Source organism: Doryrhamphus excisus, linkage group LG6, assembly GCF_037039965.1.
Source record: "Doryrhamphus excisus strain RoL-2023G ecotype Guam linkage group LG6, RoL_Dexc_Guam_v1.1, whole genome shotgun sequence".
Lineage (NCBI taxonomy): Eukaryota > Metazoa > Chordata > Actinopteri > Syngnathiformes > Syngnathidae > Doryrhamphus > Doryrhamphus excisus.
Genome location: NC_136362.1, coordinates 14,816,936 through 14,841,537, shown reverse-complemented (window position 1 = coordinate 14,841,537; position 24,602 = coordinate 14,816,936). Strand labels below are relative to the sequence as shown.

At 41.0% G+C, this 24,602-nt stretch overlaps 1 long non-coding RNA gene across 2 annotated transcripts in view; it reads right to left on the bottom strand.

Annotated features, from left to right (window-relative positions):
- Positions 1–24,602, bottom strand: part of LOC144898568 (uncharacterized) — a 69,054-nt gene that overhangs the window by 24,049 nt on the left and 20,403 nt on the right. Inside the window, exon 1 of one of the 2 annotated variants that reach the window (XR_013627459.1) lies at positions 1,355–1,519. The exons of the other annotated variant lie outside the window; for it this stretch is intronic. This is a non-coding gene — a long non-coding RNA (uncharacterized LOC144898568). Of the gene's footprint in view, positions 1–1,354; positions 1,520–24,602 lie in introns of those variants that run through there. 2 annotated transcript variants of the gene reach the window in all.

Here is a 24,602-nt window from a genome sequence, read left to right as displayed (position 1 = left end):
ATCCTCATAAAGTTTGTAGGCGTGCTGGAGCCTATCCCAGCTGTCTTCGGGCGAGAGGCGGGGTACACCCTGGATTGGTCGCCAGCCAATCACAGGGCACATATAGACAAACAACCATTCACACTCACATTCATACCTATGGACAATTTGGAGTCGCCAATTAACCTAGCATGTTTTTTGGAATGTGGGGGGAAACCGGAGTACCCAGAGAAAACCCACACACGCGGAGAACATGCAAACTCCACACAGAGATGCTGCATGGTGGAATCGAACTCTGGTCTCCTGGCTGCGTGGCTTGCGTGCTAACCACTTTTCACCATGCAGCCTAACAAACGTCAAGGAGCAATAAATCAGTACAACGTAAATGACTTTGCATTGTCAGTAGAATTATTCATACAACTGTGTAAGTGTGCCTAATGTTATGGCCAGTGATTGGTTGTATATCTGTGCACCTTCAGTAGATATACATTTTTTTTTCTCGCAGAAAGACCAAAATACCAAATAATATGGGCAATTTATCTAGACAAATGACAGGTTTTGAACCAAAAGCGATCACTATGGGGGCACCCATCACTTTTATCGTAGTACATAAGGGCCCTGGAACCACTCCTGTTATGAATTTGATTCCGCCCCCTCAAGCAGAATAATAACACAGACATGACATTTGACATTAATAACTATCCTGTTTATGTGCTCAGACATTTGTCACCACATGCGGGGGCGGGGCAGTGGGGTGGGGACAAAAGTGAGGTGATGATGTCACTGGTAGCACGGCAGCAGATGCGGAGGAGGATGGAGATAAAGGCAAAGGAATTCAAAATAATATCAGTTTGGGCATGCAGTGGGTTATCACACGCCGAGGGATCATGTTATGACTTTGGTCCCGCTGACTCACTGTGGCTCCACTATGTGGAAATATCACATTTCCACAGGATATTGCCCTGCAATAATAGGAATAATTAAAAAATATAGCATCTTTTGACAAGCATAATAAAATGCAGCACATCTGACATACTGGGTAAGAAGAAATCGGATATGCTAATACAACGGGGACACAATGTGCTCTGCTTGTATTATTATCAGGGTGCTTTGGAGAGCACCCACAGGAAGGAGATGTTCCAGCACGGTAATCAACAACACTTAAGACAGTCACGCCAAAGAAGGTCAACTACACATTTTTTTAAATGCCTTTTCTTAACAATGAAGAAACCAGAATAACACGGCTGAGTAAGACACAGGGTGTGATGGAAGGTGGTGGTGTTTTGGGGAGGGGGCGGGGGTGGAGGTGCAGGTTGAAGCAGGCTGGGACCTGCTCCGGCATTAAGTTATGCTTTTGTCAGGCCAAGCCACTTGCCTGTGGCAGGTGCAGGTACCAGACGTGACGCTGCCGAGGTGTTTCTGCTGTCAGGAGGTCGAGCTGACGAGCTGTCAGGACACGTCAGATGACATGGTCACCACCCAGCTCAGCTCCTTGTGTTATCCCTTCCCAAAGATGCAGTGATGAGGGCTTGTAGGAAAGTCCCAGCTGTAACACCAAATTATAGGACTGTTGTCATGTGTTCCGATGAAGCTGATAATGCATCTTCAACAGCAGTTAAAATCCAGGACACTGTCTACTTCATGGTTTGCTAGGGCCCAAACTTTAGAAAACACATCACATTTAACATGGAATTTGTTACAGACACACAACGTCCTTCTCTTTGCCTCTTATAATAAAAGCACAATGAATAAAATAACTTTTTTAACCCGATAAACATCGGTGTACACTGTTGCGTGCAGACTTCTACCAAGGCCAAAGAATCCAAACTGGGGCGTCCACATAACTGCACACCTTCATAAATAACCACTTTCTGCTCATGCCAACATTTTATCTTTGGGTTTCATGCATTATTCATGAAGGAATTTGGGAAAATGTGGCCTCATCGCATTATGTTAGCAAAAGTAAATCCTGGATCTGCATCCATTTTTTTCTACATTGACTACTTCCATGGCCCAGTTTTGTGGGAATTGGTTGTTTGGAACAATCCAGATTACTTACTAAGAAACAAACTAGATGCACCTGATCAACTTCAGCATCTGAAGAATAGCTCTTTGTCGAGGATTTTAGGATTTTGGGAGTTATATTTGGAATGGTACATAGGAACGGTAAAAAACAATTAAAGAAAAAAAAACATGCTAGGTTAATTGGCGACTCCAAATTGTCCATAGGTATGAATGTGAGTGTGAATGGTTGTTTGTCTATATGTGCCCTGTGATTGGCTGGCGAACAGTCCAGACCCTCGTGAGAAAAAGTATAAAATGGGTAGAAAATGAATTAATGAATGAGTGAGTAACATCATTCTCATTTGTGGGTGGTCATAACTTTTGTCCTTGACTATTGCCTGTGATTGGCTGGCGACAAGCCTGGGGTGTACCCCACCTCTCGCCCAAAGTCAGCTGGGATAGGCTTTCTTCACCCACAAGCTTTGAACCATTGTTTCAAAACATGGATCTTAAAGTGGCTAAAACAGATGAGACTTGCCTCCTGTGTTCAATGAGGCACCTGTAGCTGCAAACACACACACACACACACACAGACAGACACACACACTCACAGGCAGCAAGTCCAGCCATGTCAGCTGTGGGATTCTTGTCATCACAATGCAGATGTAATCAGCTGTAATCACGGAGCAAAGGGAAGGTCAGGCTGACAAAGTCTACGAATCCCTGAATAAATTTCCATCAATACAGAACATCCTCTTGGTGCTGGTTTGTGTCACACACACGTGGGCAAAAGGATTAGTCAGCTGGCCATTATTACACCTACAGGAAGTGAAAGCGGAAGATCACATTGACTTTAACTTTAAGACTTTAACATTATTTGGATGAGGAATGCACAGGAATAAGGTGCATAGCATTCAATACTTTTAACTTTAAGACACACTAATGTGAGAATTCTGAATTTTGTCAGTTGTTGGAAGCGATTGACTGGCACCTACATCCAAAGTCAGCTGGCATAGGCTCCAGCTCAAAGTGGTTGAGAAAGTGAATGAATGCTTATGGATGAATAAATAGAGACAACAATAGGGTGTAGTGAGCTGATTAATTAAAAGGCACATATTTTCCAAAAAAAGTAAGGTATTTAGTAGATGCAGAATCAGGAATTAAAATAATTGCTCTTCCAGTCCAAGGTATAACCCCACCTCTTGCCCAAAGTCAACGGGTCTAGCTCCAGCACACCCCTGCAACCCTAGTGAGGATGAGCAGCATAGAAAATGGAAGGGATGGAAGGAATAATTGCTGTGATTATTTTCCTGGTGGCACTAATTCCGCATGGCCTTGCTATTCAGAATTCATGTGGCTCAACCACAACAGCCCAAAAGTCCAATAAAAAAAAAAAAGAAAGGCACGCTCTCACAGTAAAACATAATTGAATTGCTGCTCTGTATGTACAAGAAAATACATGAATTAAGGAAAGAAAAACAGTTTCACCAACTGGATTTGTGGCGCTGCAGCCCCGATGCAGAGTTCTCACAAAAGCCATGTACACATTATTACGAATATTTTAAAAATACATATTTTTGGGGGCGGCACGGCGGTCTAGTGGTTAGCGCGCAGACCTCACAGCTAGGAGACCAGGGTTCAATTCCACCCTCGGCCATCTCTGTGTGGAGTTTGCATGTTCTCCCTGTGCATGCGTGGGTTTTCTCCAGGGACTCCGGTTTCCTCCCACATTCCAAAAACATGCTAGGTTAATTGGTGACTCCAAATTGTCCATAGGTATGAATGTGAGTGTGAATGGTTGTTTGTCTATATGTGTCCTGTGGTTGGCTGGCGACCAGTCCAGGGTGTACCCCGCCTCACGCCCGAAGACAGCTGGGATAGGCTCCAGCACCCCCCGCGACCCTCGTGAGGAAAAGCGGTAGAAAATGAATGAATGAATATTTTTGGGTTGCTCTCGTTGAGTACAATTTTCTCAACGAGAGCATATGTATGTGTGGACGAGTAAAACTGAGCTTCTTGGTTTGTGTCATAAGAAATATGCAAAAACCATCCATGGCTCCATAGCTCCATGTGAGTTGATATTAAAGATAATGCACACATCACTGCACACCCAATCTGACTATATTGATGAGCACATGCATTATAATGGGCAACCAAGTCAGATGTAATTGATTTTTCAAGCTTCTGATTGGTCCAAATTTCAATTTTGGAGGTGCAGCTCCAACCCTTTTGGCCATATATGTGTAATTCTCCAGTGTATGTGGTTCCTAACACTAAGGATCCCAAATATTTTGCAGCCTATAAAACACCTGAAGGCTTTGCCACAATGAAGGCAGAGTAAGAACACACACAAAAAAAAGCGATCCGCCTTCAGTGGGCTGTTTGCTTTGCTTGAATGACTTGCAGCTCCACCAGCATGGCAGTGTCAGAATAGATTAGTGCCACGGTCCATCTCCTTCCCGGCTTCACACAACACAATCCTCTTAAAAGCAGCGCATGTCACTCAATCTCCAGGGACGTGCAAGCGGAGCTGCGACGACTGGGAAATCTGCCTGCACAAATAGAGTGAGAATGGGCTATTTGCACAAGTGTATAACACCGTCCGCCATTACAGTGGACATTTCATTTTCAGTGTACTGTATACAGACACCGTCTCGATAGTCCGTGTCCCCACGAGGGCCTGAAAGGAGACAGTTTCAAGCCACTTTGTTAGGCTGATATTAGCTGTTATTCCATATAATCATGGCTGGAAGCTTTTACAGACCCGTTTGGGCTAAGAAAACAATAGGAAGTTCCCCAGTGAAGAGCCCAAAGGCAAAAGAGCTTGAGAGTTTGTCGCTTTGCAAAGCCACATAAGCCTGCACCCAAAACAAAACAGCGTTCAGTCATGACAACAGGCAACAATAAGGCGGCAAAGACAGGACACAAGATGGTTCTCACAAGACACTTTGGGGAATTTTGTAGGAGAAAACCCACGCATGCACAGAGATGGCCGAGGGTGGAATTGAACCCTTTTCTCCCAATATAGTGAATTAAAATATGCAATTTTCTATGCTATTAAAAGTCAGTGTAATAGTAATAATAATAGTAATACATGAGCTGAGCTCTGAAAAATAAAACTACGTTAGCCAGTGACAAACATAATCATGCCAAGTCCAATGGAACTATAAAGAATGAACCTTCTTTTGCAGAAAAATATGTCTCCAGCTGTGGAGAACATCTTCTCCAGCGGGGTGGAGGATGCACGCACACACAGATCGAATATGTGACAATCTTTGAAGGTTATCGCATAGTGTGTTTGCAAATGTTTCTGCAAAGTGGTTTTATTTCCTCTGTCTGAGTATTCCAAGATGCCCTGTTGTCATCCATTCTCATGAAATGTACCCAAACTTTCTAGAATGTGTGCTGCTAGGGGGCCATGCTTCCCTCTGCCTGTGCTAGTGAATGATTTTGTTGCAATGGTTGTTGCGTAGCTTGCGTAAGCTTTGCTGCATGCATGTTGATGTCATTCAATGCCCGCTGGAATCAATGAGGGAATTTTTTGCAATTATGATTAAGAGAAATAGAAAACTGTAAATGCATTCTTGCTCTTTTTATATTCGCTTTAAGTCGTTTTAAATTCTGCAATAATAGCAGAGGTGTTGAAAAATACACAGAAATACTAGCTTTAGATGTGCATTTTTACATGAATATATCCGTAGTACTTGCTATGGTGTTTTTCACGGGTCATTAAAAGTGCAAAAATAAAAGGATTCGGTTTATATGTTGAAAAGTTTGCCTCAACTTCCAAGAAAGATCAGCTGTCATCCTCGGCAAGAATTTAATACAGCAGTCTACATTTTGAGGCGCATTTCAATCCTCGCATTGATTCCAATCACTTTGTGAGCCACAACAAGGAGCTTCTCCTTTTCATCTCCGAGTCTCATTGATCATTGGAGCTGGGGAGCTACAGGGTGCAGGTGTGATCGTCATCCCAATGCTTCTCCCTGCTACGTGTTTGCACCTGATGGAGTTCTTGTGTGCGAGGAGAGGCAAACATTTCCGTGAGCGTACCCCAGCGTGCTGTGGAATACAGCAAAAGAGTGTTGACAACATCCACAGTCATCCATAATTTATATGCGGCCCAGACACTTCCCTGATTCAATGGAGATTTCCACCTTTCCGTAATATCAGCTGGCAATTTACACCACACAAACGGGAGAGGTGGACTTGATGTGGACGCTGTGATGTTGTCAAAGCATTTCTGTATGTGTTTTTTTTTTGCATCCATTTTGTCATAATGATAGACTGACAGTGGGAGTGATGGCGGCACCCCCTGAGCAAGGCAGAAAAGCCCAACATTCCTGAATCCCGACAAGGACTGCAAGTTGAAACATGCGATTGGGAGCCACCAGTGTTTTAGTAAATACCTCAGGAGATGGTGTTTAGATGTCATGGCTGCTGGATGAGGCTGGGAATGATTGACTTTCGACTTGAATTGTTATTGTTTTACTGACTCAAGAGAACACAATCCCTGAGTAAAGTAGTAGCTTAAAAATTAAATCATCAACTGGTCTAGGACCCCTGCCAGTACAAATATTTATCCTGGGGCATCCTTGAAAAATCAATAGGATTCTTGCTTTACCATTAATGGTAAAGGAACTGCATAAGCCTTATGTCCAGTGGCAGCGTGATGAGGATCAGCATCTGATTCACAATCAATAGGGATCTTGCTTTAAAGTGAAAAAAGGAATGGTTTTAACTAGGAGAGGGATGTTGCACTTTAATCTGTGCCTTGAGCTAACTTGTCAGTCAAAAACCAAGAAGATTCTATTTTTATATAGTAACCGCATTCCGCAAAGATGCACTTAAACACACTTAATTTCTCAAAAGTGTCTTTATAAAGGCGATAACCTCAAATCAAAAGCCCAAAATGAATACACGGCCACTATCCATCAGTGCAAGCTTGAAGATTATAACGTTGCTGTTACTGTTGGTTGTGGATCCAACAAATATGCACATTAGCACTACTAAATAATCAAACCTGACCTGAGTACCCACAAATGTGAGTTTAAAGTAAAAAGAGGAAAAACACAGTATAGCAGTCTATCTGTGCACATTGGAGGAAAGTTGGATGTTGCGTCAAGGATTGGACAGATTTGAACTGTTTTTTTAAACAAAATACCGTATTTTCTGGACTATAAGTCGCACAATGCCAAAATGTATAATTAGGTAGAAAAAAACATACATAAGTCGCACTGTAGTATAAGTCGCATTTTTTGCAGGTAATTTATTCTACAAACTACTTAACCAAAACACTTTACGTCTCTTACGTCCTCTTGGGAGTCAAGTTCTAACAATAAAATAATAGAGAACAGGCTGAATGGGTGTAAGATATGCTAACACAATGGTTATTCAGCTAAACCAAAAATAAACATGAACAGAAAAGGTGTCCAGTGTTTATGTAACATAAACAGTTTTTCATGTATAAGTCGCTCTGGGGTATAAGTCGCAGGAACAGCCAACCTATGAAAAAAAGTGTGACTTGTAGTCCGGAAAATAGTGTAGTCAATTCAGGTTTATTTATATAGCCCTTAATCACAAATGACTCTCAAAGGGTTTTACAAGCTGTCAACAATCAACAATCAATGACATCCCCTGATCGAAACCACCAACCGGGCAAGGAAAAACTCAAAAACCCAATTTGGGGAAAAAAGAAACCTTGAGAAGTGACCGCAGAGGAGTGTAATCCCCGTTCCAGGATGACCAGGCTGCGACATATGTCACATTATAAATATGTGTCAAGTATTTGAATGACATAATGGTCCATTTCATAAATTGAGTGACATGTGGAGAGTTAGTCTGCCAGGGGTTTTGGGATGATCGTCAGTCAAATCAGGGCCCTTTGTGGCAGTGCCTCTAAGTGGTGGACCATCTCAGATCTTGTCGCCCATATTTCCAAAATTGATGTCAATGTACCCAATATTTGATGTAGTTATTTAAAAACTTTGGCCCTGCTCACTGAGCGGAACTGGACCATGGCTTGGTGGTTGGGCACCAGAGTGTAGGACTGGACTGAGCAAGTGTACCCAATGTTGTGGCTTGTAATGCCAATCGTGTACGTAATACTGCATGCACATCTTACATACTGTATCACTGTAGATCATTTGATGGAGATTACTGACATGTCTTCACTTATGTTCTATTCACAGGATATATACGATGACACACTAACTGCACAAGTGGTTCTTCCGTCTCAGACATAATCTAATCAAAATCATATAGATTGATTTGAAGCCTCACCCGGGCTGCATAGATTAGCACCTGCCACTCAAACCAGCAACACCTGCTTCCTCTGCACAGTGCATCACCATCTGGCTCCCTGGAGAAAAAAACCCTGGAAATAAAATGAAAGTCCTGCAATATAAGTGAGAAATCAGAGTTCTGTCCATTTCTCTAAAATAATATTGGAATATAAATACCTGGGCATCACCTTTGACATTAAAATTCTCCTCCAACACTGAGATCCTCAGGAAATGACAGCAGAATTCCTCCTATAGCTCAGCTCCTTTGGAGTAAGCCAGAACATTGTCAGGATGTTCTATTGCCGCTATATTAGTCCCTTATAGAAAGCATCACAGCCTTCTCAATCACCTGCTGGTTTCATTGACAGAAACTAATACTTGGAACACCTCTCAGATCCCTGCACACGGTCTACGAACTTCTCCCATTCTAAAATGTATCAAGTTTACAAGATCCGCTCGCATGCTCTGATCGCAAACTCTGAGTGGTTGCCATGAGGCCGTTGACTTTGTTGCCCCAAAGATGTGCTACTTCTCAACACAAAACATCTATAATGCACTCCTCAAAACCAGGACACTTATTTATTACAAAATACTATCTATAGCAAAACACACACATTCCAAAGAGAGATTGTTCAGTGATTCCAAACAGAACGACACAGGAAACTGAGGTCAAATGAATTTTGTAATGTAACCAATATTTGGGGGAAAATGCACGATGGACGAGTGGTTGGCGCGCAGACCACATAACTCGGAGACGCGTGTTTTCGATTCCACCCTCAGGCATCTCTGTGTGGAGTTTGCATGTTCTCCCCGTGCATGCGTGGTTTCCTCCCACATTCCAAAAACATGCTAGGTTAATTGGCGACTCCAAATTGTCCATAGGTATGAATGTGAGTGTGAATGGTTGTTTGTCTATATGTGCCCTGTGATTGGCTGGCGACCAGTCCAGGATGTACCCCGTCTGTCGCCCGAACCCTCGTGAGGATAAGCGGTAAAAAATGAATTAATGAATGTGTCCGCTGTTGTGATGTCAGAGGATTACATCTGCGCATACATTTGGCTTTTTCTTTGGCTTTTTTCTTTTGGTGTCAGTGTCCTAATGCTATTTTTTTTTTCAATTTAATGAAAAATAATGAAAATCAGGACACTTTCATCACTTTCTAAAAAGAAGACAAAAATGGGGACAGGATGTGAAAACACAACATGCCTTGTCTTCCTTATCTGATCTCCCGGATTGACAATTTTTAGCATTATAAACTGATTTATGTGCAATTTTATGTGCAATTCAGTGCTGGTGGTTTTCTTGTCGTTGCTTACAGTGTTTACATTTTCTACTTGCTGCTCTATGTGCCTTCAATTACCACCTGGGGACAAATAAAGTTTTGGAATTGAATTAACTATGTACAGTATCCTTGCTATAGATTACTCCCTTTTCCCAGGTTTAATGCAGCCAAGCAGCGGCGAGGGAACTTTCCCCAACCCTCATCCAACTTAATTAAAGAGAAAAAGCTCCCAAAGATAATACCCAGCCCAACAGTTAGCCGCTCACCTTTCCCCCTTTTGCCTTTCTTTAATTGAAACATTCATCACTGATTTGCCTGTGTGTCGCTGCTCGATATTCCCAAGCAATAAAGTGGATGGAGGGCGGTTCCACGTGGAGTCCACTAAATAAGACAGCAGAGGGTGTGAGGAGGCACTCCACCTGCAGGATTGCAGTGGACATGATAGAGCACGAGTGCCACTCGGGTGGATTAGTTTAGCTCAACGTGCTCGCCTGAATGCTTCGGACTGGACTGGATAACAAGCGCACTGGGCTCGTCTGGTCCTGTCTGCCTCACTGCGTCTCTCGTTGCGGATTTTGCTGCAGCATTCGGGACACGCTCGGTTGCACATGATTCGCGCTTCATTTGTCCACTTCTCACATCCTTCTTGGCCTCCAGGCCTTTTTTTTTTCTTTTCTCCTTTTCTTTTTTGTCCTTTTTTCTTTTCACATCTTCCTGCACAACTCATCTTTGGTACTTTTGTCCAAGATATTACAATACTTTCCTTTGGGTCATTCCATGAGGGTGGAAAATTATCACTGACACCTTTAGCAGTTCTTCGAGGGGGGAGATTAGATGATTTTGATATTACTGGGGATTCATTTGCTTGTTATGCAGCATGCAATGCTCCTCTTCTTTTACACTTACTGCTTACATCTCTCACATTTACACGATTTTTGGCTTTAATAGTGATTTCCGACATACAGATACTGGCCATCACTTCATTACTGATACTCCTTCACAACTAGCGTCATGTCACATTTCATGTAAGGAACACATTATGCTGGTTTTACTGTGACGCATCTGGATGCACTTCCCAAATAAATACCTGACGCTGAGCAAAATAAGCTAAATACTGAACTATGCAATGTAACTGCCATATGAAATGACATTATTGAACATTTAATCTCAATAAAAGTCATCAAAAATATCATGACCAGTAGCCAACTATACCACATTCTCCTATTTCTATGTGGCACAAACATCTGTACAAGAACAAAGTAACCTGCAAATTCTGTGTGTTTTTTTAAGTGCCATCAGTCGCTTCTTATTGTTGTGTTGCTGAATAGTGCTGCATGTAACTCTTTAGTATTCACTGCTGCTTATCCTCACAAGGGTTGCAGGTGTGCTGGAGCCTATCCCCGCTGTCTTTGGGCGCGAGGCGTAGTACACCCTAGACTGGTCGCATATACAGACAAACAACCATTCACACTCACATTCATACCTATGGACAATTCGGAGTCGCCAATTAACCTAGCATGTTTTTGGAATGTGGGAGGAAACCGGAGTACCTGGAGAAAACCCATGCATCTCCTGACTGTGTGGCCTATGTGCTAACCATTAGGCCTGCACTTGTATTTATTTACATTTTTACTCACTATTTTGTAAATATGCAAATCTTGTTTATCTTGTTGTTATTTTATCATTTTTTAAATATTGTATTGCATTTTATATAGTGAGTATTGTTATAGTTTTATATAGTATATAGTAAGTGTGTTCCCTTTTTTCCAGTCTCTTTAAAGGGGACCCATTATGTTCATTATCGGCCCTTTGTATTGAGTTGTGGACTCCTATAGCGCATCCACACACAATAACCCACACATACAGCTTTCTAGATCTTCCAGATTCGGCACCTCTTTGTGCAGCATTTCCATGTATTTCCTGTTTCCAACCGCATCCCACAACCCGACTCCAGCAACGCCCACTCAGCTGTGATTGGTCACACTCTCAAGCGCTCCCAAGGACTTCTGGATACATAGGTCCATGTTTACTGGCAATCTACAGCCCATATAAGGAAGTCCGGATTGCATTGATGTCACAAAACTCGGTGTGAGAAAAAAAAACTCTCTGAAAGGGGGCGTTCTGAGTCATCCCAATCTTCTTCCAGGGCTCACTTCCAAATGCACAAACCTCATTATCTGAAACTTTGGCATCGTTTAACACAAGAATACAACATTCTAACTCATACGTAGGTCAGAAAAGTGGAAAAGGTCACAGACCACAATATTTTTTCTGTTGCTATTGTATGCAAGTGAGTACATCTCACAATGGACATGTCCAAATTGTGTCCTTGCTATTTAATGAACACCATTGTTATCTAGCACTGCCTTAATTCTCTTGGGCATGGAATTGACCGGCGCTGCACAAGCTGTTACTGGAATCCTCCATTCCAACTAAGCCCCATAACCAGTCCCAAGGTTCTTCAATCAGTTCTCACGTCTACATCCTGCTATTTCTGCACCCGCTATCTGTTGCAAAGCTGTTTTGGCAAAGGATTCCTGCAGTTCACTCCACTGCATGACTAAGCTGCTCTACAGAGTAGGTTAAAACAACATCAATGCACATGCATTTCGAAATGTTTATTGTCCCATGAATTGATGGTAAACTATATTATTGTCAAATTTTAATTTATCATAATAACATATAATAATAATGTATAATGTCCCCCACTTTTAGCCCTGTTTTTAGCCTTGTTTTTAGCTCTGAATGAATGTATGGATGTTGTATTTTAATGCATCTTTTACTCTGTTTTTACTCAACTCTATTTTCAACAAAAGCAATATACAAATAAAATGTATTATTATTATTATAATAATCGGGGGTGTCACAAGAGCTTGTGGACTGTGGTTTGTGGCTTTGGCAATATATATTTTTCTGAAGGAGAAATCTCATCACGTTTTAATCTCATGGGAGCTTGACACTCCTATTGATAGGTATAATCTATATCTATAAAGTATATAATAAAAATAAGTGCCAACCCAATCAACATGGACAAGCCACAGAAGAACAGTGTAGTAGTCATAGGGAGTAGGCAGTCTTGAACAGGTAAGTCTTGATTTGAAGATGGGGAGTGGGTCAATGCTTTGAATGATGGTAATGAGTTCCAGAGTTTGGGAGCAGAGCTACTGAAAGCTCTACTCCCCGTGGCGCTTAGCGGGCAGAGGGCACAGTGAGGTGGATGGAAGAGGAGGATCTGAGGGAGTGAACTGGAGTGGTGATGTGGAGGAGGTCAGTCAGATAAGGAGATATGAGGTTGTGTATGGTCTTGAAGGTGTATAGTAGTTTGTAACGTATTCTCTGTTTGACCAGGAGCCAGTGAAGTTGCTGTAGGATGGGGGGTGATGTGATCAGATGAGGCAGTTCTGGTTACAAGAGTTCTGGACCAGTTACCTCAACACACAACAATATCAACAACAACAACAACAGGCCTGCCTCTTGCTACTTTATTTTAGTAATTATTCATGAATGATGATAAATTGCAAATTAAAGACGCATCGATTCACTACTTCACCCTACTGTGCAGCATTTGGAGATGATAAAACATGTAGGCACACGGCTTTGATTTTTTTGGGGAATATCACATTGCTTGTAGTCTTTACCACGTGTTCAGGGTGTGTTCGCTGGGCGTTTGCTGCACCTGGTGACAGAAAAAAGAAGCTTTGTTGCCACCATCTGGAGCGTTGCTGCAGTGCATGGACACCTGCAGGGAACACCTGGGTGTAGGCAACTGACAGGTGCAGTCATTCATTGTAACGTTGTGTTCGCTGCTCTCCGTTGGACAATGCTATTAATGCGGTTTACATGGGGTTTAATGAAGAGCTATGATGTTGGAGTGTTCAGGTATTTTACATTAAAGCTGACATATAAAAACATCGAAATGCATATTGTGTGCAAAGGAGGAAGGGGGACGAGTCACAGGATATACTGCAAAACGGATTTAGCGGTTTAGAGAAGTTAGTGAGTATAAAGCCGGTCTTGCCTGTAGCTCTCGTTTAAAGCAGTAACTTAGGCTGAACTCATCACCTGGTCCCAACCAGGTTATGTCCAGACTTTCAGCTTCAAATCGTATACAAAAGAACTGCTATTTCACTGTGGAACTCATTCTGAGATGGTGTCACCATTTATTGACAACCCAGTGGACCTGGGAGCAAGAACAATTCGGGCAGCACTACGCCAACAGTGCTAACATTCCCACATTAAATTCTATATGAGTGATGTAGCTTTTCAGCTGAGAGAAGCTCACTTTTTGAGCCGTGCATCAGGAATTAAATGCAGTAAGAAATATTAACTAGGCCAATGTTTGCAGATGTGTCACAGGAGTCCTTGCATGAGTACTCTGTCCGTTGATATTACAATATTTGCTGTACGAATAAGCACTCTGAGGTGTCAATCAAATGTAACAAAACACTTCTTTATGTAACAAAAAGGACAAATTTGTCACAAAGGAAAAGGGTCTAAAAACCTTGTGGTCACAACCAGATACAGTGTTATATCATTTAGGGCAGTCAAAATATATAGGCAAACAATATAGATAAAAAGAGTGTTGCTTTTGGCAGTATTAATCTTTTCCAACACTTCATCATCATCTGAAAATTACACCGGCTGGCTGAGATCGCTTGACTTTTAAGCAGAAGTAGAATAATATGATGTCAAACGCCTCCTGTTAAGAAGCGGACTTGACAAAATAAGTTGATAACCACAGTTGCAGGACCATTTAATTTTGTTTGGGGAACTTGGGTTTTGTTTGCCTGGGTTTGTTGAGCCACTTTCACAGAACAACCCCTGAGTGGGCTCTTTAGCAGCCCACAGCACCACATGCTTCACAACTAATATCTATTTACCTTGGGGGAAAAGCATGTGCTCCTTCTTCTTCTTCTTCTTTTTTTTTTTTTACCACTTCATCGGACAAAAAGAAGGGAGGCAGCGGCTGTCAAAGACACTATAATTCCCCAAGCAGGTAGTCGGTAGTCTAATTTTAGATTCTCATATAACCGAGAGGGAATAACGAACAGTGAGATGCGTTCCAAAGATACTGGAAGGCTTTGAATGGCTTGCTTGTGTGAGGAAGTGATTATTGCAGCACTGCAGCAGTGAGCTATCCTATCCTACCCAAAGTGACAGTGATTCATAAGTCACTTGACATTATTAAAAATGGTCATGACAACTCAAGCAGCTGACCTTTAAGAAATGATTTTCCATAAACCTGTGCTTTACTGTGGCATGGAGAATATTTTTAGAAATAAGCGCTACATCACCAAGGGCACTTAGGAACAGTACAAATCTGGGCTCAAAACTTAGTTTAACGTCTTAAATGCTACATGCTTCTCCTGAAGTTGGTTATTTTATTACTGGAAGGCCAAAATAGGATCAAAAACAAAAATGTTATTCTTCACACACTAGAAAGTACAGTGGAACCTTGGTTAGCGTACGCCCTGGTTAGCATGTTTTTTGGTTAATGTAAAAAAATTAGCATGTATATTCCAGTGAGTGTACAATATGTCATGTTATGAATACACTATGCGATTCCACCTTTATTCTTAATGTATATTTTTTCATCAGAAAATGTTCTTGCACCCTATTAGCCAGCTAACCAAAATTGCAACTGGAAGTTACGTCGCCCATCTCTCATCAGTAATTGACTCTCAAAACATGTTTTTATAATTTTAGAATAATAGTTTTAAATTCAGTAACAGTAAATTACAAATAAAAAGGCTAAATGAAAAACTTGCAACTTTATTGATTTACAGTATTTAGGTTGGAAATACTATTTAATTCAAGAAACAACTCATGTCAATGAGACGAGGCTGGGATAGGCTCCAGCACCCCCGCAACCATTGTGAGGATAAGCAGTAGAAAATTAATGAATGAATGAATACTATTTAATTCAAGAAACAACTCATGTCAATGAGATGAGGCTGGGATAGGCTCCAGCACCCCCGCGACCATTGTGAGGATAAGCAGTAGAAAATGAACTCATGTCAAAACAAGAAGGTGTGGTGGTTGATCTACCTGGGAAGACTTACAACAAGTGGCCTATCAAACCTGAAATAACAAAATGGGTGGATAGTCACACTGCCAACTACTTGTGTGGCATGTATACTACACCATCCTGACCTGTCTTCTTATAAGACGATGCACTTATTATTTATTACTTGTCATGATAAGTGCATAGTTTTATACAGAACACGTTTTAACACAAAGAGGACAAACAATGTATATGTAAACACAATGAAAGCCAGCGTAAGAAAACAGCACAGAAGCATCTCGGCCACCAGCATCAGTAATGAAAGCGAAATGGAGGGGTGGGGGTTGAGGGGTACCATGTAATGTCGTATCTGCATTCAATCTCACTCCTTGTTAAATGCACGCCCGCTAGCTCACAGGCTGGACTTCCAGCTGGAAATGTTCTATTGAGCTTTGGGCCCATTTCCTATAATCTGCGCTTATTAAAAGCAGAACCGTTGGGCTTTATTCACACGCTGTGCAACAGAACACCACAGATCCTTGTAAAAAGACGCCAACGTGAGAGGGAGAAAATGAGGGAACGAGAGAGAGAAATGGGCTGAGCAATTGTTCCCCATCATTATTATCTTGATTCATTATCCTCCTCATTATTGGCTTCTAAAGCATGAGATGAAACGGCACTTTAGACACAATATTCCACATATGGCAATCGTCTTTCGGCTTGGTGGTGATGTGTTTTCATGAAGTGGAAAGTGGCGGTCATGAGTGATGGTGGACAAACAGCAACAAGCCGAGTGGGAACCGTGAACACTTGCATGACGGGATGTACGACTTTGATGAAAATACAATGCGTGTGATCCCATCACAATCGCTTGGAATTCGCCTGAATATGAAATGAATCAGACCTTTTTAACAAAGAATATTTGTGTGGTTAATGAATCTTTTGGTCGCATGAATCCGTCTAATGAAAGATTCTTCCCATGTCCGCATTAATTGAAGCCATCTGTTCTCAAAAGATACAAGGTAAGATTACAAAATGTTAGGAAATATCACAATTGGATTATTTATGAGAGAGACTGTGACTAAAATGAGACATTTTGCTGTAATTTTGTAAGAGCCGATTCTAAAATAAATAAATGTCATGGTTATAACTGTCGCTTTCAGAGGATCAGCTGTAGCGATAAAGAGTTTTGTGATTTCCAACCATGGCATGAGTCCTGAATGCCTGTGTGGGTGGGGAGGACGGTACCATGTACCGTGCTGATGTACCGCAGCTTTGGCATTGTTCAATTGACACGATCCTGTTTCGTTTTTGCAATAGATTATTGATCGAACACCTCCTCGTCATTTGTGTGTGCTTTTGGCATTTTCAAAATTTTTTGGATCTTGTAACGTTTGTGTCAGTAGTGTCCAAAGTGCCATTTATAGAACGCAGCTGTTTATTTTTTAATTGGCTCACAGCACATTCTATTATAAAGTCAAAATATTACAAGAAAAATTTTGTAATCTAACAAGAAGAAGTCAGAATTTTACAAAAATATCGTAATATGAGGTAAAATAACATAATTTTAGTAGCATAAATTTTAAAATATTGAAGAAAAAATACCCTTTTTGAGTCATAATACTATGGAGAGAAACTAAACCACAAATAGTTGTCTCCCAAAAATGCAAGTGGCCTATCAAACCTGAAATAACAAAATGGGTGGATAGTCACACTGCCAACTACTTGTGTGACAAATAGTTGTCTCCCAAAAAATAATTTTCTTTTTTTTTTGGGCAAAATTAGGTGCAAAAAAAGTTATGTTGTGTTATTAGAATAAAGTCAAAATATTCTAAAAACAAAATAAAAATAGAGTCATAATCACCAGAAAAAAAAAAAAAGAAAAAAAGTGCAATGTAAGGTAATATCGCATCAATGTCTCATTACTGCTATTCTATAAATATACAGAACTTCTTAGCTACATGTGTTGCTTTAAGAAACATCAAAGTGGACCTTGTATTCATTTGTTTTTCAGTATGTGGCCCTCTGTGGTAAGAGGTCTGGACACCAATGGTGTATGTGATTGCAGCATTTTCCGTTTTTTGGTTTTGGATGATTTCTGTGTATGGAGCGTTTGGACGTTACGACTCAATTTCCCGAAAATGTCCTTGCAAAAAACCAATGTATTAAAAAGCAGTGTTGATTGAAGAAGTTAGAAATAGTTCTGACTGAATTAATATGGTCTCCCTGCTTCTTTGCGTGGGAAACTCCCTTTTAACAAAATTGACTTGCTTTCCCAAAAGGTCATCTCGGGGGACGGCATGGAAGGAAAAGGTTAAAGATGACAAAGCGTCCAACTAAAGAGTTTGTCTCTTCCTTTTATTGTCTTTCAAGTCCTTTTCTAAATGTAGTTTTTGTCTTGATTGTACACATGCGAGCAGAGGTCATGGGAGAACCAAGCACAGTTCTGCTTCACAATGTGCAAAGATCAATAAGTGCATTTTTGTTTGTCTGTACATCCATCTCAGTCTGGTAGAGGCAAAGGTCATAATACAGAACAACGACATCGTATTAAATGTGTGTGTTCTCTTGTTGTATTACTGACTTTGCCATTTCTCTTAACAAGGCTTTGGCATCCTCGCAGACGTCAATGGGATCCACGCTGGGCCCGTTCGCGGTAATCAGCCAGACTGTCTTGCTCTAATTGTTTCCAGATTTGTGTGGGAGGTCAGAGCCCCGGAGTGCTGATCCTTGCCAAGTTTATAAACAGAGCAGTGTTTCCAGATGGCCACTGGCTCCAGACTGGCTAGCAGGTTGATTGGGACCAGAATAATAACAGGTGGAGAGCAGACAATGAATTCCTTGACACTTTTTTTTTACCACACACACACACACACACACACTGACACAGACACACTTTCAAAAAATGGTGAGTGGCAGAGACTCCTGACGCCGTCTCGGTGGTTTGAGCTCAGCGACAGAGCAGATCTGAGGGAAAAGTGCGGCAGGATGTTGAGCACATTCTCAGAGCTCAAGCCTGTTTTAACTTTTAAGCAGAGAATAAGATCATGTAACTCAACTGCCCATTAGTAAAGTCTTTATAAAGCCATGAACATTTAAATTATGACCTTATTAACACTTTATAACACATTAATAACCATTGAGGCATTAGTAGCATTTAGGGGTACACGATTAGGCTTAGTGTGATCCCTGGAAACTACAGTTTAATAGTCATCTGTTGTCACACTTTGATAATACACTATTAGCATTTACAGCTAGCAAAAGCAGGTCACCCATTCATTTTATAGCTACTCACAGCAATTAATTGTTGTTTTATGCTGCTTATCCTCAATAGGGTCGTGGGGGTATGCTGGAGCCTATCCCAGCTGAGTTTGGGCAAGAGGCGGGGGTTCACCCTGGACTGGTGGCCAGCCAATCACAGGGCACATATAGACAAACAACCATTCGCACTCACATTCATACCTATGGACAATTTGGAGTCACCAATTAACCTAGCATGTTTTTGGAATGTGGGAGGAAACCGGAGTACCCGTACCAGGAGAGAGAGGAACACGGGAGAACATACTAACTCCACACAGAGATGCCAACGAAGATTCGAACCCACGTCTTCCCGATCTCCTGACCGTGTGGCCAACATGCTAACCACTCATTTCTAAAATGTTGTATTTGGGCTTTATAAAGTGTTCATAAATGCTGTAATAATGCATTATAAAATGTTAATAACTTATTAAATTAATCTACAGAAAAATGTTGTCATTTAATGAGAAAAAGTCTGAATTTTACGAGCATAAAGTAATATGAGGAACAATTCATCCATTTTAGTAACATAAAGTTGAAATATTGAAGAAAAAAAAGATTTTTCTTTCCCAAGTCATAATAGTATGGAAACAAACAAAACAACAAATAGTTGTGTCCAAAATAATAATTTTTGGAAAATTTATATATGTTAATTTATATTAGTTAGAAAAAGTTATATTATGTTATGAGAATGTTATGAGAATAAATATTATTTTTTTTAATTAAGTCATAAACATTGACAAAATAACGTGCAATTCTCTGAGAATAAATTAGGAAAAATAATGTCATTTTAGTAGCACAGACATACTATTATCAGACACAAACAAAATAAAATTGGGAGAGGGTTAGGTTGGAGAAAAAGTTGTGCAAATATTTGAGGAATAAAGTGATACCATTTACAAAACCTTTACAAGCCTTTCATTAGGGTACACATTTTGTAAGGTGGTACCATTTCTTTTAGTTCATGACATCTTTATAACATATCAATAATCAGTTTATGAACCCGTCAGTAAAGTACCTTTATTATTGCAAAGCTGTTTGATTAGTTCATTATCCATTGCAGTAAATAAAGTATTAATAAACTTAATAACAATTTGCATTACTTATTTACAGAATACCTATTTTGTGGCGTTACCATTTTTAATATCTTATGGGGTGTTTTAGCTCATTAAGGCTTTATTAAGCATTATAAAGGTTAATAAATCTGTCCCATTTTCGACAGTGTTTATTAACATTTATAGGCGAGAATAGTAAAGTCACTTGACTTCTGCTCTTTCTGCTGATGTTTGACATTTTACAGAGTCTTTTTTTTAATGCAGCTCTTGGCTCACTGCAGCTCACTTGGTGAGGACCTTTTCCTCTTTTTGGGGGTGGGGGGGGGGGGGTTACGACGTCAGCTGTGAGTTGCAAAAGACAAGATTACCAAATACAGTATATGAGGAAGCCCACTGCTTTTCAGTGTAGTTTTTGGATGCAGAGTCACTTTATAAAATCCTTTTTCAATCTCATCTAATGAGCCTATGTTGTTTTCACATTGTTGCTTATTTTCTTTGACTTCATTGTGAAACCCAAGCATATCCAAAAAGCAATCAAATGGAATCCCCAGGAAATGTACCAAAAATAAATGTGTCAAAAGTAATCTATGTACAAGTCAAATCTTCACTTCGGTTGGACTGGAGGCAGGCGATGATGTGTTCCAGGGATCAGTTGTGACACACACACACTCATAACACACATTTCCAGCAGCAAGAGCGAGAAGGTTCCCACCGCTATCACATCATTAAGTACAGCATGTCTCTTAATGCCTCGCTCAAGTTTTTGTTTACAGAATTTTTTCCCAAGTCTTTGGGAAAGCTTACAGAGATGGGGCGGACAGGGGAAAAAGGAATGGGTTGGGGGGGTGCTGCCTTTCACCATTTTTTGCTCCGCTACACTTGTTTGGGGCCAAGGCTGGCCCCTGTTTTTCAGTCAGTGTACTCGGCTCCAGATGTGCGGCGGCTCCAGAGTGGCTGCCATGTACAGTAAACGGCCATCTGAGGGCTCGTCAAGCTGTGGGGTAGAGCGCTGAGGTGTCGTCAGCCTCAGCCACTGATAGAAACGGAAATTTGTACTGCTCATATCCCATGGGGTCCCCGGGGTTGGGGAAGGAGGGGTGAGCGTTCAGGGGAGGATATTTGATATTTGACTGATGAGTAGCGACACTCAACACACAGGATGTCCCAACATCCTGCTCATAAGCAGGAAAATGACAACTTTTAAAGTTAACCAATAATAAAATTAGTCATCATTTGATGAACGACTGGTAGTCAACATCATACAATCAATTTTTTTGACATTCTTAACTGTTATGCAAGTGTAAAAAGAAGTTAATGACCCTTTTTTGAAAAAAAAAAACAAACAACACAAACCAAACATTTCAAAAAAGGGAGGCAGCCGTACATCATACTTTTATAATAAACATTAGAGGGGATGGAAAAGAAGAGACATTAACACAGAGAGGGAAGTGTGGCGACTAGAGCGGGACAGTACAGAGAGAGACAACAACAACAATTTCAACGACAAAACAACAGCACTACATCAGCAAATGTCTATGTTGGCTATAAAAACCATAATGGAGAGGACAAAATAATAATAACAGCCACAGTGACAGTACTGAATTGACAGTCAAATATATTACTTGTAAGGAAAATATTAACCATGATAGTGAACATAATGACAATAACTGTCATGCATATAATTATAATAACTATAATCTTATTGCTGACATCACCATCACTGTAATAAAACCAACAAGTCAGTGAGTATGTGGGGAAGTACTTATGTACTGTGAGTGTGTATATATGATGCAGATGTGTATGTGTGCATGTATGTAATATAAGTGCATAAATGTGCGCATATGTGTGAATGTATAAGTGTCACAGAGAATATATGAAAGGAGCAGGACTGTCTCCCACCACCCAGCAAGTCCTGCACCACACAGCCAGGTCAAGCCCCCACCACCAGAGAGCCCCCAGCCAGGGCAGGCAAAACCTAGGCCGGCCCCCAAAGCAGTAGACCAGCATGGGGCCGCAGAAAGGCAACCCTGACCAGAAACAGGGTGCCAGCAGACCAGAGAATATAGACCGGTGATATACCACACCCCTCAAGAGCAGACGGACACCAGGTGCCACACACCAGTGAGCCCATAGGCGCTGGGATCACCAGCCAGCCCACCCCAAATCTGGTGTTTTTTGTGTCGATAACATTACTGACACCTACTGACCAGTGTAGAATACTACACGCATCTTTGAATGCGACTTCTGAATGCCTTACATTTGGAGGTGTGCCACGATGGCGAGCGTGATGATCTTGCACAATGACCTTGCGCTCATGGGGCCTCCCAGGGCAGAGGTAACATGGCTCCCCCCTTCCATGAACTTCCCGCTCATAGTCAAAGTGGTCGGTGCAGAGCTGGGTGACGGACACTTTGGTCTCTAGGGAGTGGCTGGACTTTATTCCACTCAGCAGTGACGGGGTGGAAATTCTTATTGCCCCCCCCCCCCAACCCGGGGCCTGTATGTTGGAGTTTAAACTGGTGAACAAGAGGATAGTTTGCCTCGGGTGGGAGGACGGATCCTGACTGTTGTTTATGCTTATGCACCATACCGCAGTTCAGAATATCCGATCTTTTTGGAGTACTGGAGAGCTGCATTACGATTGTCCATTACCAACACCATGTTGAAGCATAAGGTTGTCCACTTGGCCTCAGAACACCCTGGGAATCAGTTTGATGACTGCAAAAAATTCTGCCCCTTGAGGAGGCATGACAGAAAGTAATTGAGAAGCTCTGGTTTATTGTTATGGTGATGTCATTTCAGATGTAGTTAACACTGCAAGGCATCCATCCACACAAGCAGGATTACTACAAAGTTAAAATACATGCTGTACTGAGGTCAGTGGAAAGAGGTGGCAAAAATGATGATGTTCCTCCATCATTGTGCTTCTATCACTCAGAACGGCAGCCATTAAAACTGCTGAGTCATGACTGACTATTTGCTTTTCCACTGACGGCTAAAAGTCACATGTTAATGCATTTTAGGGGTGATGGAGAGAAAGATGTTTCTCATTCATTCAGTCGATGTTGTCTCACTGCTTTGCTCAATGCTTCATTCAACTCTTGCTTGATTCCTGAAGTTGTGAGCTGTCAGTCAAAACAAGATATAAAGCTTGCCACACGCTCTAGTTATTATTTTCTTTTTTAGATTTAATAGTTTTGACTTGCTTTGACCCACACAGAATGTTTCCGCTGAGGGATAATATTCACGGTTCAGTACGTACCTCAGTTTTAAGGTTCATTTTGGAGTTCATTTTGAGGAAACCAAAACACAAACCTGCTTAAGCTTTTGTGCAAACACTTTTAATGGTTTTTAAAATAAAATGTTTAAGAAAATGCAAACTACGGGCAAGTACTTTTTTAATTTAAACATAAACTAATATGTAATAGTCAACATTTATTTTCAGGAAAGTGCAACAGCGTCGATCTAGAGGTGTGGACTCGAGTCCCCATTCAAAGTATTTAACGAACATGACTGTTATTATGTTGCTTTTAGCAAGATACCAAATTTTACTACGGAACTTGAATGCATCCTTTAACATCCAAATAGGTTTACGAACAAACAATGAGGGTGTGGCTTACATTTCCAGACTGCTTGAAATGCGATTAACGTCGGTAGGTGTAAAAATGCTAGCGAGGACAATTTAATTTGCATTCACAAATTCCTGTGAATGGAAAAGATATAACACTGTTTTTTTTAACTGTAAAATTTTTGCAACCCAGCTGCTAGTTTTTTACTGTAAAATCTACATTTTTTTTAACAGTGTATGAAGTCAAGGTATTTTATTTGGTAAATATTAAACAATGTTTATGACTTCAATTTCAAGCCTATGACTTAGACTTGGCTCGACTGTTCTCGACCAGACTTACTTTACTTGAAAAAAAACACTCCCTTTTGTCTGTCCTTTTTAAAAATCCTTTCTCACACTTCAAACTCTTAATTAGAGGCAACACATTAGTGTGCATCTCTCCTATGCAGCAGAAATGACTGAGTATGAATCCACCGAGCCTGGGAAAACATAAAGTGGAGGAATGTGCGGGGGGACATCACTGTCTGCCCCTGATGACACTCTTGAGTCTGCATCCTCCATCTTCGACCATGACTCATGCCACTTGTATTTACATTAAGGGTGTATTATTACTAATAACCCTATGGGCCGTATGTGCACGTTGGTCAGCGGGGCGCTGTAAAAGCCTCCGTGTTATTACAAGAACTGTCTCGTTTATCCGCGTTGGAAGTGGGTGATTCCATTTACGGCACGCTGGAGAGCTTCTTCCGTGTTCACCCTTTACACATTTTATGCAAGATTCATTGGTTAATAGGTCGGCCAATAGCAAAAAAAAAAAAGACAAGAGATGTTTGTCACAAGGTTACATAAAAACTACATAACCATCCCTAATGTATTGGGTAATTACAACAGCTCTATAATAAAATAAATACAAAACCAAAGTACTCACAGCTAATCAATTCATTAACAGCGCTTTACGTAGTCCAGGTTAGCATATGGTTCTCAACCATGCACCCTAGGGGGCCCACCCAACCATTTGCGAAGCACTGGCGTATGTGAAGTTAAAGTGTACGGGCTGTCAAAGTATAATATGCAAAAATACACCATCATAAATATTAACAATTTACTTTTTACTCTTGTTATCCTTCT